The sequence below is a fragment of the Nestor notabilis genome, unplaced genomic scaffold, assembly GCF_000696875.1.
Source record: "Nestor notabilis isolate BGI_N333 unplaced genomic scaffold, ASM69687v1 scaffold2602, whole genome shotgun sequence".
Taxonomy (NCBI): domain Eukaryota; kingdom Metazoa; phylum Chordata; class Aves; order Psittaciformes; family Psittacidae; genus Nestor; species Nestor notabilis.
In genome coordinates, this window is record NW_009918587.1 from 18,509 (window position 1) to 32,369 (window position 13,861).

Sequence of the window (13,861 nt, forward strand, 5' to 3'; positions counted from 1 at the left end):
CTTGCTGGCTGCAAAGTGTTGTGAGGAAGAGCATCCACCACCCCGTGCACAAGAGCTCAGTCACTTACTTGGTGTAATGCCCCTGCGGACAAGGCAGGCACGATGGTTGCCCGCTCTCGGGCTGGTAGTAGCCCCGAGGGCAGGAGGTGCAGGCACTGGGGTCTGTGCATGAGCCCCCTGCACAGCACGAGCAGCTCAAGGTGCCTGAGTTGGAAGAAGAAAAGCAGGATCAGGATTGTAAGTCCTGACATAAACCCCTGTGCTCGCCAGGGCAGGTCACTGCCGTGAATGCAGATGTGTTGGGATCCAACCATTCCGGCAAGGCAGCCTTAGAGGGTAGAAACTGTAATATCAATGCTAATGGTGCTGTTGTGCATCGTTAGCAAGCTGGGGAACAGCTGTAAGATCTAAGGTCTCAAGTCTGTCAATGTGGATTTCTGGTAATTAAGATGGCTGGGTTTTCCCTCTCTTAATTAGAGGGGTCAGGAGGGTTTGTTTTCCATCTAACACATAAACAAAAAAGGAAGGGAAAAAACCCCAAACCAAAATGTATTTCTTTGGATTACTGATAATTTAGGCTTGCAGGAAACAGAACTGAAGAGTAAAACCCCAGAGCAGAGCAGAGCATCTGCTTACAGCAGCAACAGCCTTTCTCTGAGTACAGGTACCACAGCATTCCCATCAGACACAAAATCCAGCCCCCTCTGCTCCCAAACCAAATCCAGGCGACGCAGGGTGCTCACATGGGATTTTCTGCACACATCAGCCCTGCCACACCACCACTTGCCCTTAGTGCTGCAGCATCCACACACAGGCAAGAGGAGACGAGGGTAAACATATGAGGGAGGTCAGAATTAACTCCTGCCCTCTATGGATTTACCCTAAAGCCTCCGAGCTGCTTGTTCCTCATTTTGAAAGCGTCTGCACTGGGGAAGTGAGCAAAAAGTACCTTAGGGATTACTTTTGTTTGGAATTTTTTGGGGGTGGGTGCTGGTGTTTACAAAAACACCCCAACCACATCACAACATAAATAACCACTGGAAAAGGTGACGTTGTGCACTCCTGACCATAACAGACTGATTGGTTAGCTTCTCAAGCCCAAGTGAAAAGGTCATTTCTACAGCAGACAACATCTCTCTAATGTTCAAGGCAGATGGCTGGAAGCTGCCCCTGTATTTGCCACTGTACCTCAAAACGACATCCTCCTGCCAGTAAACCATGTTGTTATGCTTTGTGCCACAACCCTGCTGCTTCTCTGCCCTGCTGGAAGACCAGTATGCAGCATAAAGCCAGGTCTTTGAAGTCAGAAAGATGCAATGAACTAAGCCCCACTCACGCTGCCTGACCTCTAACACAAGAGCCCCTGGTTACACCACTCTTGACAAGTCACTTTTGCACCCAACACAAGCTCTTACCTTCACTGGGGAACGTCCCCGGGGAGCAGCGGGCACAGGCTGTCACGTTCACTGTGCTGCAGTTGGAGGGCTTGGCGGTGATGAGGGATGGAGCTGCTGCTGAGACCCCAGGAGATGTGGTCACGCCGGGAGGGGACGTGCTGCTGGATGCAGCCATTGGTCCTGTAGGCACCTGAGAGGTGTCGGTGCTGCCAGAGGAGAGGACGGTCACATCCATGGTGGTGGTCACAGTCTGAGCAGGGGGGGTTGTGCTTGGAGCAGCAGACGCTGCTGTGGACACGATGGTGTTTGCAGTGGTTGATGCCACCCCAGCTGAGAGCGTGGCAGTGGCACTTGGTGGGGCAGAGGCCGTGGTGGTGGTTGCACTGGGAGGCGCTGGGGTTGATGCAGTGGGGACCTGGGTGGTGGTTGTCTGGCCTAAAGCAATACCTAAGAGAAGACAAGACATCCTTTAACAGAGGTTTCCCACTTGGTCTTCATCAACTTTATTAACCTGTGTATCCTTGTTTGGTGTCCAGAAAATACCATCTGCTGTGGTCCACTCCAGAGCAATACAGAAGCAAGGAGGAGAACACTGGCAGCATCTGAGCATCCCTGACACATGAGAGACTTACTGAGGAAATAAATTAGCAGGTCCATGAGGCCACAGCTCTATGTCCAGGAGGTCTGGCTCTCCTAGCTAAAACAGTGTGAGAATTGCCTGAAACACTCAGTTTTATTAGTGACAGTTCCTTGAGACAGTTCACCCCAAGATCTCCTGACAATCGGATTTAAGACGCTTGTCAAGTAGCTGCCAGGTTTATCCCATCTCATTTAAAGGGATCTGCAAAGAAAAGTCATGGGTTTGGGATTTTCTTTAAGCTGTTCTGGAGATACATCCAGTAACCAGAAGGGAACCCGCAGGCCAAGACTTGCTTTGATTCTGAAATCTCCTGTCAGAGTGGGACAGCTCTAACCTAAAAGTGGTGTTTCTGCAGTTCAGGTTGTTCTGCAGTGATAGAGAGGACTGAGACATTGCCCGCTGATGGCCACAAGCACAGGGGATGTCTTTCACAACGGGCAGACCTGTAAAGCTGAACACGAGAAGCAGCAAGTTGGTTGTAATTTAGCAGTGTGGTACTAAGCAAAGGAAGCAAACAAGAAAGGAATAAGCAGCTCCTGCCACAGCAGCTTGAGTCAGACACTCAGGGCAGGGATTTACTCTACAGTAACCACAGCTTCTGAAAACTTCCACCTTCATGCAGCAGCAGTATGTGACTGTGGCTGATGGCGTGGTGCTTACATGCTGTTCCAACCAGCACACCCCTGCGAAGCCTCCACAGCAAGAGGAGGCTGAAATCAAGTGGCCATTGGCATGGAAAGTAAGAGGACTGCTTGAAGAAATTGCTTTATGAGTTTCAAGGAGCCCAAAGAGCAGAGGTGACTCCTGACAGCAGGATGTGGATGAGGAAGGACATGAGCAGGGCGGGAAGCTGAGCACTCAGAGGGGCTGTGCCACTGAGTGGCTGCAGACCCACAGGTCCCTGCAGGCTTTTTTGGAATCACAGAATGGTTTGGGTTTGAAAGGACCTTAAGATCATCCAGTTCCACCCCCTTCCATGGGCAGGGACACCTCACACTAGACCATGTCACCCAAGGCTCTGTCCAACCTGGCCTTTGATTTCTGTCTCAATTCTGGCTGCACCGGGTGAGGCCAGGCACATGGGTACCAGTGCTTATCACCGCCGCGGTATGAACAGCAATACGCAGACCAAGCTGACTAATAACTCCAGTTAAGTTTCTGCAGCAAGCTCAGGACTCTGAATAAGAGTGATCACATGGAGAGAGCTCACTGGGAGCCTCCCTGCTATTGCATACTGACTGCTTTGTTCTCCACCGAGTGTGAAAACCCATCTTTTTGTAACTATTGAGTAGAGCAGCAGACAGCCCCCAGCCATCTGGGCCACTGCCCATGTTTTCTTACTGTAGCCCCCAAAACAGAGATGCTGAATGTAACAGTGATCTTTTTGTAGTGTATTGGTCTGCCACAGGCCCAAATCTAAGTGACCTGGAGATGCCAGCCTTGGTCCTAGGCAGAGAAAACAGCTCTGCAGCTCCCTGCCCGGGACTGAAATGTATAATTCCCCTCATCTGACTCACCTGCCTTAAGGGCTGAGGCCAGTCTGCTGCTCCTCTGGAGCCTGGCAATGAACTGAGTTGGTCTCAAGTTTTATGGAACTGATCTCAAAGTCAACACCAGCACTAAGACAAGGGCACTGTCAAGTTCTCCTGGGAAGAGCTCTCAGGCTGCCTGCTGGGATCGAAGTCTGACCTGCCACAGGGCAGCCTGCCCCCTGTATTTGCTCCACTCTGCCTGCCAGAGATGCTGCAGGGGATGCAAACCCCTCGGGCTGGGTGAATCTTGTTGTTTGGTTGGGTTTTGTGTTCATGCAGTGCTTTGGCACAGTTTTCACCCCAAGAGCCTCAAGGATGTCAGGAAGGTCACTAACTCTCAACTGCAGAGCTTCCCTTCCTGACTTACGAGGCCCATGGCGCTGGTGCAGTGTGAGGCACATGGGCTGGGAACTCAAAATGCAGAAGCCGGGTGGACACTCCCTTGTTTTATTTCCCTCTGTCTTGCACAACTGCACAGCCTCTGAATCCTGAAACTGATTCTTCGAGCCATGCACAACACAGCCAAGGCAACAGTTACACATCTAAGGGAATCATAGAATCCCAGGTTGGAAGGGACCTCCAGGATCAGCTGGTCCAACCTTTCCGGGCAAAGCATGTCCTAGAATACATACACCCTGACCAGTCAAATCTTAAAACTGGCCAACACTGGGGAATCCACCACTTCCCTGGGGAGATTATTCCAGTGGTTGATTGTTCTCTTTGTGAAGAGTTTTCCTTTTGCGTCCAGTGGGAATCTCCCCAGGAGCAACTTGTGCCCATCACCCCTCATCTTTTCCACGTGACTCCTTGTAAAAAGGGAGTCTCCATCTTCTTTGTAGTCACCCTTTAAGTACTGGAACATGGTGGTAAGGTCTGCCCTGAGCCTTTGTTTCTCCTGGCTGAACAAACCCAGTTCTCCCAGTTCAGGTGAAGATAATCACCACGTTTGGTAAATTCAACAGGTGAATAATTGGCCCATGAGAAGGAGATTTTGCCCAAATGGTTTAATTTCATGAGTGCCAGACTATGGCTGGTACCTGGTTATGGGCTCAGGCTGCCTGGGATGCACACAGCTAAGGTGAGGCTTGGTGGGTAAGTGCTCTGAGCAGCTCTGTCTCTTGCCAAGCAAATTCAAACTGTTCTAGCAGGGTTGATGGGTTCATACTCCAAGAAGGGAGGTGCCAGCGGGGCCCCTGGCAGCCTCCAACCCCAAAGGGACATGATCTGAAGTGCAACAAGTTTTGCAGATTCCCATAGCACAAAGCATTAGCTATAAGAACACAGACTATTTGGGTTTTGATAGCTAAGCAGCACAAAAGCGTGAGAAGAACAAGGAGAGGAGCAGACACAGGCATGAATACAAAAAACATTCAGGCACTTTTATATATGCTCACTCTCTTAGAAAGACCCAGTTACCAAAACCCCCCAAGAAAGCAAACATACTGCAACATCCTGTTCCATGGAGTTTAAGATAAAGCCGTGAAGAGGCCACTGCAAGTCCTCAATATTCAGAGTAACAGGGCTCTGTCTTCCTCTTGTAAGTCTTTCTGTTTACCACACGCAGCCCACTTCCAGCACTGCCTGTCAACACTCATTTCCTTTCCTGCTTTCTCCCCTTGCCCTCCTGCAGCACCCCAAGATGGTGAAGCTCAGTGCTTTCAGACACCCACCACAGCTTTACCCACCTCTGTTTCTCCCAAGAGAAGCACCACTTCAAGAGGACTTACCTGTTAAACACGCCATGGTTAAGCTCCAAAGCAGAGGAGAGGGCCAGACACTCATTTTAGCCTGAGGAGTAGCACAGCTTCTCAAAAGGCAAGCCCAGCAACTAATCTCCTACTCCCAACTGTTTATCCTCCTCTGGTTTTGTGCCCAATATCATCACCTGACTCTGATCATGCGCCTCAGTCAAGTTAACCCCCCCCAACAAAGAGAGGTTTTATATCCAGAGGCTGCAAGAGGTCTTAAGACGTTACTGGCCTTCTCAAGGCGCAGTGCAAGCTGAACACTGAGCACAAGAGCAAATCTAAGCCTCTTCTTGCAGCGCGCAGGCATAAGCGTAAGAGAAGTGTCCTGGAGGAAGTGATGGGCTCAGAGAGAGGAACGGGCAGAGCCACAGAGGAGCCCTGTGCCGAGCTGCTGGGTAGCCCCTTGTGACCACATCCAGTGAAAGGATTTCATCTTTTAGACACCCAGGATTTCCTGCAAGAAGAAAACCAAGAAAAATAACCCCCAAAGAGCCTGTGGTTCAAAGCAGCTCCTGTTTTAACCGAGACCAACCATACTCTAACCAAAGTTCACCCTCTGGTGCGTGCAGAGCTTTCTCAATCATTGTTCAGCTCCCCCTTCATTGCACCCAAAGTGTCAAACTTGGTGCATCAAGGTGCTGTGATCAGGATCATACTCAGCAATCCCGATGGTGCTGATTTTAAGGTGAGGACATTAAGTTTAGTGAGGTCCCATCCCATTTGCTGCATGTTACCTGGGGCTATCCTACCCTGAGGCCACATCCTCCTGACTGTGCCCATGCTGCCCAAGGGGACAGATGTCCCTGTGGTTTCCTCACCTTGCAGTCTTACTTGGAAAAATTCCCCCCATTTCCCTCTGTCCCCATCAGGAATCAGCATCACTGAGCCTCTGCTGTGGTAGAGGATTTCCTTTTGCATACACCTGAATATGGAAGAAGAAATCCTCATGTATGTCACATCTTCCCCCAGTTCAGGGAACAGTTGGCTACTCATGTAGGATTGGGGATGTTCCACATCCAGAGCCCCCACAGCCACGTGTTCAGGAGACCAGGGACTGCCATGCACTGCCCATGTCTTCTATGCTCCAAGATTCTCCATGGAGCTCAACATGGTGAACCAACAGTTAGCATGTTCTAAACCAAACCTTCCAGCTTCCTCCATAGTAGCCCAGGTAGGGTCAGTTTGGCATCATACATAGTGCCCCAACAGCACCATGCTGCTGGGGTGGCTACTCCCCAGCGTGGTGTGGTTGCTCCCCAACACTGCACAGTTACTCATGGGCTGGGAAGTTGTGCAAGGGAAGTTTCTCACGCAATCCCTGTGGTGCTTCCTGCCCAAGCCACACAGAGGGGCACAGCCCCACTACAGGAGATGCCAGCAGCCAGCCCTTGCCCAGGAAGAAGGGCCTCCTCTGGTACCTGCAGCTTGGCCAGGGACACTCTCTTCTCCTCTTGCCTTCAGCAGCAACAGCCTGTTGATACTAACATGCAGGGAGACAGAGTGGCCTTGTCAACCCTGGTATCACCAGTTTGAGAAGTCAGTGATCAGCTGGCTTCCCACTGTCAAATACAACCTTAACCTGAATTGCTTAATGCTACCAAGCAAAACGTCAGCCTTAAAGACACAGCCCAGGGCAAGACAGCAGTGGAGGGCTGCAGGGGGGCAGGCTCTCAATGTGACATTTCTCACCTTGGCTTTATAGGTTTTAAAGTCTCTGTGCAGGATGCTTGATCTCTCTCTGTGTAGCAACCACCTGGTCAGCCCAGACCTGTGTGGGGCTGTCCTTCCAGCAGCCCGGCTGAGGGGCTGAGGATCTGAGGTGGTGGACAACTTCTGCATCATTGCAGGATGAAGCAGCCCTGTGTGCTGATGAAACGCTGCAGCAGCTACCCAGCAGGATTTATTCTGTTAGACGAGCAGATCAGTGCCCTCTATACCACAACCTGCACCCCTCGTTTGTTGAGAGCTTTCCACAAAGCCCAAGTCCCACGTTTCCTGAACACATGTTTTCCAGCACACTGGAAAAGCTCTTATGAACTGGATGTTGACACCACTGTGACAGTATTTCACTTGAGAGTTTTGGCCTGACACATGGAAGAGAAAGGGAAATTGCATCTTTAACCCCCTTCCCATGCCCTCAAAGCTGCTTTTGTGGATGAGCTAGCAGAGCCCACTGGGAAGGGAGGCAGGCTGCTTTCCTCTCAGTTGTTTCAACAACTGGGCAAGCTGGAAATGCTCTTCTGACAGGGAAAGCCTGATGCCACTTCAGGGCAGAGAAGTACAAATGGGTTCATTTAGAAACTCCTGACCTGCCCTGGCTTTGTCTCTGTTGAGATTAAACTCTTTTGCTAGTTGGTTCACAGAGAATAAAAACCAGTGTCATGGCTGATCAAAAGTGATGTCCTAGGCTGACAAAGGACCCTCCTCTTGTCAGTTTAGTTGCTGCTCCATGGGTGGTGAACCTCTTGTCCCCAGATAAACCAGTCACTGCCATCCACCCTCAAAATCTGGCTGGCTCCTTACAGGGCAGAGGCAGCAGTGGAGATGCTTCTCCCAAGAGCCATCCTCTGTCCAAGGCTGCCTGGAACCACCCTTCCACCCAAGCTGGGCAAGTAAAGGATGTGCCAGTAGAGATCTCATCTGCTGAGGGCAGGATTTCTGAGCTAACCAGGCATTACAACAAACATGAGGTGCCCCACAGGACCGTGCATCAATCGGCTGCAAGTCATCCGGGTGTTAGATGATACCCAAGAGACCCATAAGGAGAGCTACTTACTTAGTATGAAACACTGAGCAGGAAGAGTCTCCTGAACACCAGCCCTCTTTGCAACACCAAGCTGCCAGCACTTCAGCTTTTGTTAACTGGATGCTGTGGGGGTGAAAGTCCCCAGGTGAGGTGCCACCTATGGTGAGGATAGTGAAAAGGAGGGGAATGCATCAGCTGAGAGTAGGTGGACATATGCTGAAACAGCAACGGCCACTGGGTGAACCTCTAAGGTCAGAAAGTCCTTATTAAACTGCCAGCAGATGAGAGCAGAAAGATCACTTGACTACTGAATCCTTAGGCTCTTCCCGTGATTACCCACTGCTCCACCATCAGTGCCAGAATCCTAGGCTTAGCAGACACTTGTTTTAGTGCCAAGTGACTGTCATGCTCCAAGCTGAGCGAGCTACTGCAGAACCATCTTGTTCCCATTACAACGGGGAAAATACAATGGTCTCTGGTGTACTGCATCCAGCTGTGTGACAAGACTATGGGCCTTTGGCAGCATGTTCCTGTTTTCCTTCTTCTATTGCTGAGCTGGTACCTACAGCTCTTGCTTGGGAAAGGGAAGGTAGTCAGACAAACTGCATGCTGGCTTCTGACAGGTACTTTTCCTGTCAGAACTTTCCTTCAAGCAATACAGCTTGCAAATCATACCAAAACTGGCTGCACATAGAGGAAGTACTGGCCAGGAGGTATCACTTCCTCCTTTGCAGACAAAAGAAGTACTGAAGCCTTCCTGACACCCGTGGGATATGCTAGTCCATGGGCTGGGAAGCAACTGGGAATCCAGAAGCCTCTTTCAGATGCAAGTTTTTTCTGGGTTCTAGGTATGTATGTTGACTCTCATCAAACAGCACAGGAGCTCAGACTTTAGGAACACAGACCCAACAGCCTGCAAGTCAGCAAAGTATGCAGAGCTCGTCCCTCAGCACCTTACCTGCAAAACCACTGTGAGCATATGTGGTGGATGAGCTTCCAAGTCAGGAGAGACTTTGCTACAGAATTGTGACCAGACTGCTCAACAGTTCCAGGTAGATCTTGAACTCAAGGGGCACGAAGGAGACCACTAAGAACTTCCTTCATTTCAGGTAAGGAGGACTGCTCCTGAACGATACTGAAGCCAGCTCTGTGCCGAAGAGGAGGGTCAAGACACTTGTACACAGGTAAGATAGTAAAAAAGCAAGCCAAAGCCATCAGTGCTCCTAAAGGAACACACACGAGTCTGTTCAGAGCACAAAAATCAAAACCTGTACCTGACCAAGTGGCCACAGGATGGCACCACAGCTCTGGGGAGCGAAGAGGCATCACTGGAGTAAGGACTAAAGCGTTCTTAAAAGGGTAGTATTGCTCTTCTCAAACTGCACCAGCAGAAACCTCCACCGTCGGTGTTGTGTAGATGGAATAACAAAGCCCACGAAAGGGAGCTGAAGGAAGTCGAGTAATAAAAAGGGTTATTACAGTCACTATGAAATAACTCAAACAGCTTATTTAAAAGAAGATGTTTCTCCTGTGCTTGGATTTCAGAAGGAACTGCTCTGGCAACGCTTCTTACATGTAGCTCATCTATAGCTCCAGGTCTCAAACTTTAGGAATGCTGACAGGGCAGCTGGTGATATGTAACAGTAAACCAAAGTACTTCAGGGATGGGGTTTCACAGGCACAGAAGACACAGAAAGCAGAAGCTGTTTGTAACTCAGAGGGACAGCTTTTAATGGCCACCACCAAGGTCTTTGCAGCAGAAAGACTGAGAGGTTTTCCAGAAGAACCATGTTCTACCCAAAAGAGGAGAAAGCCATTTAAAGACCAGTGCAGGTAGTGTTGCTTCTGCTGTCTGTGCCCACAGCACTTAGGGGAGGGAAGAAGGAAAAAAGGCTGATTTAGGTACAACTTGGGTCCCACCTAGCCAACAGCTTTGGATTACTGCAGATGACCACAAAATCTTAGCACAAGCAGGAGCAGTCATGAAAGCTGGTATCTCCAGCCCTCCTAAGTGAAGAAATAGCTGGTAATAAATATTTTTTACTGAAAGATGAAGAGAGATTATGTACTTTAATGACACCAAATGATGGATCAGCCACTAAAACCAAACTTACACGCTGCTGAGGGTTTGAATGAACCACTTTTGGAGAAATGGATTCTTTTCTATTGTTCATATCATTTCCACCAGGAATAAGTTAAGTGTATTTTAATACCAAATGCTACTCAGGAACCATATTCTGAGAGCCAGGTGAGGGAATGTCCCCAAGTTCCTCAGGAGCAGGTCTGGTACCCATGTAAGTGTCATGAAACACAGCAGGTTCTGAAAACAAAGATACTTCAATCTACTTTAGAACAATCACTTTTCTGCTTTTTGCCTTATTTTAACTTTCCTGCTCTCAGGGAAACCCTACATGCAGAGGGGCAGGGAGGCAAGTGAAATCCGGGATGGTTTAGGTTCTAAAAGCATTAGAGATACAGGACAGCACCTGACACTGGTCTGTCCAGGTCTTAATGAGGTCAATCATCAGTCACAAGAGTTAGTATTACAGCAGCATCCTCAACATTAAAAAGCCTACATGCTTGTACCAGCCTGCCCAAAATGTCTAGTGACACAGAGCCAAAAATAGATGGGTGTGCTTCTGTATATGCCATTCTCAGAAGACAGGCAAACTGGCATATACCTAATGTTCATCTGTGCTGCTCCTGACTGATATAGAAGCCAGCTTTGTGCCCAAGAGGAGGGTTAAGACATTTCTACACAAGTAGGAAACAAAAGCAGCACATCTAGGCACATAGCTAGATGTTCATCTAAAATGTTATCAGAAAGTCACTCATCTGAGCACCAGGAAATCACTTTGACAGAGCAAGTGCCCCATGAAATAACAAAATGTGCATCTCATCCTATTCTCAAAGCTTTTTTCCCCAAGTGTTCTACCAGAGCAGCTGACCTGGAACAGAATCCCCTTCCTGGCTACTTGATAAGGTCAACCTGACATAGGAAAGAAAAACCTCAAGACTATGTTTGGCTTTGTACCAGCACAGACGAGTGTAACAGTCATGTCACAGCTGGACAGAAGGGAGCTGGATTGAGGTTACACACACATATTAACATTTTAAGATAAACCTTCATGTTTGTCATAGGATAAACAGTATTTCTAGCATGGAAAGTTTCTGAAACAAAACAAAACCCCAAACCAAATAAATAGAAATCCCCCAACAACTCCAAATAAAAACCACACATCTTCCACAGCACTCTAACAGGGAGAGAAGCCCCCATTGCTGTAATTCAGCTAAAGATGTGGGCCATCCACAGAGCCCATGCATGGCATACCCTTCCTTTTGCCATCAGGTCTGTGCTGTGGCTCGACTGCTTCAGTATGTGCATCCCCATACACTGTGGAGACACATCCACCAAGGTTAATCAGCCTTCAGCAAATCCACCCAGACTCACAAACATCCTGACCAGCAAAACCAGCATGTGTCAGCTTGGACATGTCAACTTCGAAATGCATCTACAGAAGCAGATGTGACATAAACCTAAAACAGCTGCACATTCTCATGCAGTTTGGCTCTTTGATCTCAGGCTAGTGGCCCTCATCACCAGTCCAACTGTTAGTACAACACAACTTGATTATTAAAAAGACTATCAGTCCATTTCCTTAGAAAATCTAGATTTTTATTATACATACTGTATTACACTGAAAATACGTACCCAAAGACAGAGTATTTTGAATTTACAACTGTACAAAAAAAACAATAGAAAACATATGGGCTATGCTACAGATGTAACATTTTACAAAATGACAGTTCTTGTTGAAGGCACCAGATTCCCAGAGGGTTCTGGCTTAACATTTTTATAGTCTCTTTTCTTTTCCAGTCAGATCTTACTATGGAAATGCAATTCACTCTCAAACTGAATTGTGTCAAAGTCTCAGGCTTCTTTCATCTAGACAAGCAGCCTGCACTTTGACACAACTTAGTGAGAGAAGTGACCAGTTTCACATGGAGATGCCAAGCAACTACCAAAGGCTCCTCCCCACTGCATCCAGCATCCTGCAGTGTTTAACTGAAGATTAAATGGCAATACTACCAGAGAAAATCAAGTTAACCTACATGGTCTAATGTGACATGTCCCTGCCCATGGCAGGGGGTTGGAACTAGATGATCTTAAAGGTCCTTTCCAACCCAAACCATCCTATGATTCTATGAATACTAGAATGTTAACCAAACTAAGCCTAGACTCTTTTGTATGGAGTAACTACAGAGCACTAGAGAAGGAAAAAACCCCACTCTATCAAAAAGGAAGATGGATTCTATGACCAGAACTCTTGCTCAGCATCCTCCCTGGGCTCACCTTCATTATTTTACCCTTTCTGGTACTCACAGCACTCATGAAAGAAAATGCAGCCTAAAGAAACCCAGCACTTTGCTGCAGGGCACGTTAAAGGAGCCTGGCTGTGCATGTATGTGCTCCTTCTCCCCCAGGAATAAAAACTTTGGGCAGCACAAGCCACTTCCACTGCTTCTTTTTCCAGTATTCCATACTCTAAAAATCAAACAAGCTGATTTCTATCATGCCTAGGCTTGCATAGACAGGTGCTTCCTTACAAGCAAAAGCAAGAGAAGCTGGGACATCGTGCCTTGCTGAGGTGCAGTAATGTACTTAGGGAAGTTTGGGCTTGCTATTTCCTAAAACTTCATGATTGGCTAAAGTGAAAAAGGAAAGGATAAAAACAAAGCTTTAATAAAAGTCTGAACTGCTTCTCTGGTCAATTTGTCAGTATATCCTCAAGTCATTCTAGAGTCCACAAGTATTCTTGTTTCATCTTACAGCACATACTGAGCCTCACTGAACAGAACCCAGCTAACATCCAAGTGACTGAATCAAGTTAAGACAAAAAATATCCAGTTCCAGGGCCAGATTTTGTTCTGTATGCAACAATTCCATTACATTGAATTTGATATTGCCCTTTCTGAATTGTCTGGCATTATCCCTAATTTTAGGCTGCTGGTTCAATGATTTCATCCTCTCCATGTAGTTTTACTTTCTATGGTATCATTTAACAACATTGCAGAAACTTGCCTTTGTTTAGGCATTTAAAAAGAAGAACAACTTCCTAGATTCACAGATCAAGTTGAAGTAATGCTCTGGTATTGAGGGTAGTAAAGTCACTTTAAAATAAGTTATTTCTGCAGTTTAAACTGCCTCATCCCAGTGGCTTAATGGAATTAAAAATATACTATACTTCTAATTAAAATTTCAGTTTATTGTGTATGACTAACTTCAGACAAATAGGCCTGGAGGAGACCAACTTTGTTAGGCAGCAAATACCAATAGCAGCATGATTAAGCTTCCTACACATTACTGCACTCAAAATGACTCCACTGCATTCTAGAAGGGCTTCTTGAAGAGGAGAGGGACAGCTGTCCCCATGCCCACAGCACAGGTCTGAAATACACATATCTATGGAGTAAGCAAGTTTAATGAGGGACCCCAGTTAATCTCAAGTAAGCCAAAAAAGAGTCATCACACAGCAGCTCCTGACCACTACTGAATTGCAAAGTCTTGCTTCAGCTATTTACAGTGACACTACATGCCCCTCAAGCCAGTTTTCTAGAAGTTTCATCTTAAAATTGTATTTGGTATTTGCAGCTTATGGAGCAAGCAGCAACAGTTAAGACAGGACTATCATACACATGTACATAAAACTGGTCATCACAAGAAAGCTTTAAAATCTGAATAATGCAGACAAGAAAAGGAATGTCACTTTTCTTTAAACCTTTCTTTTAGAAGATGA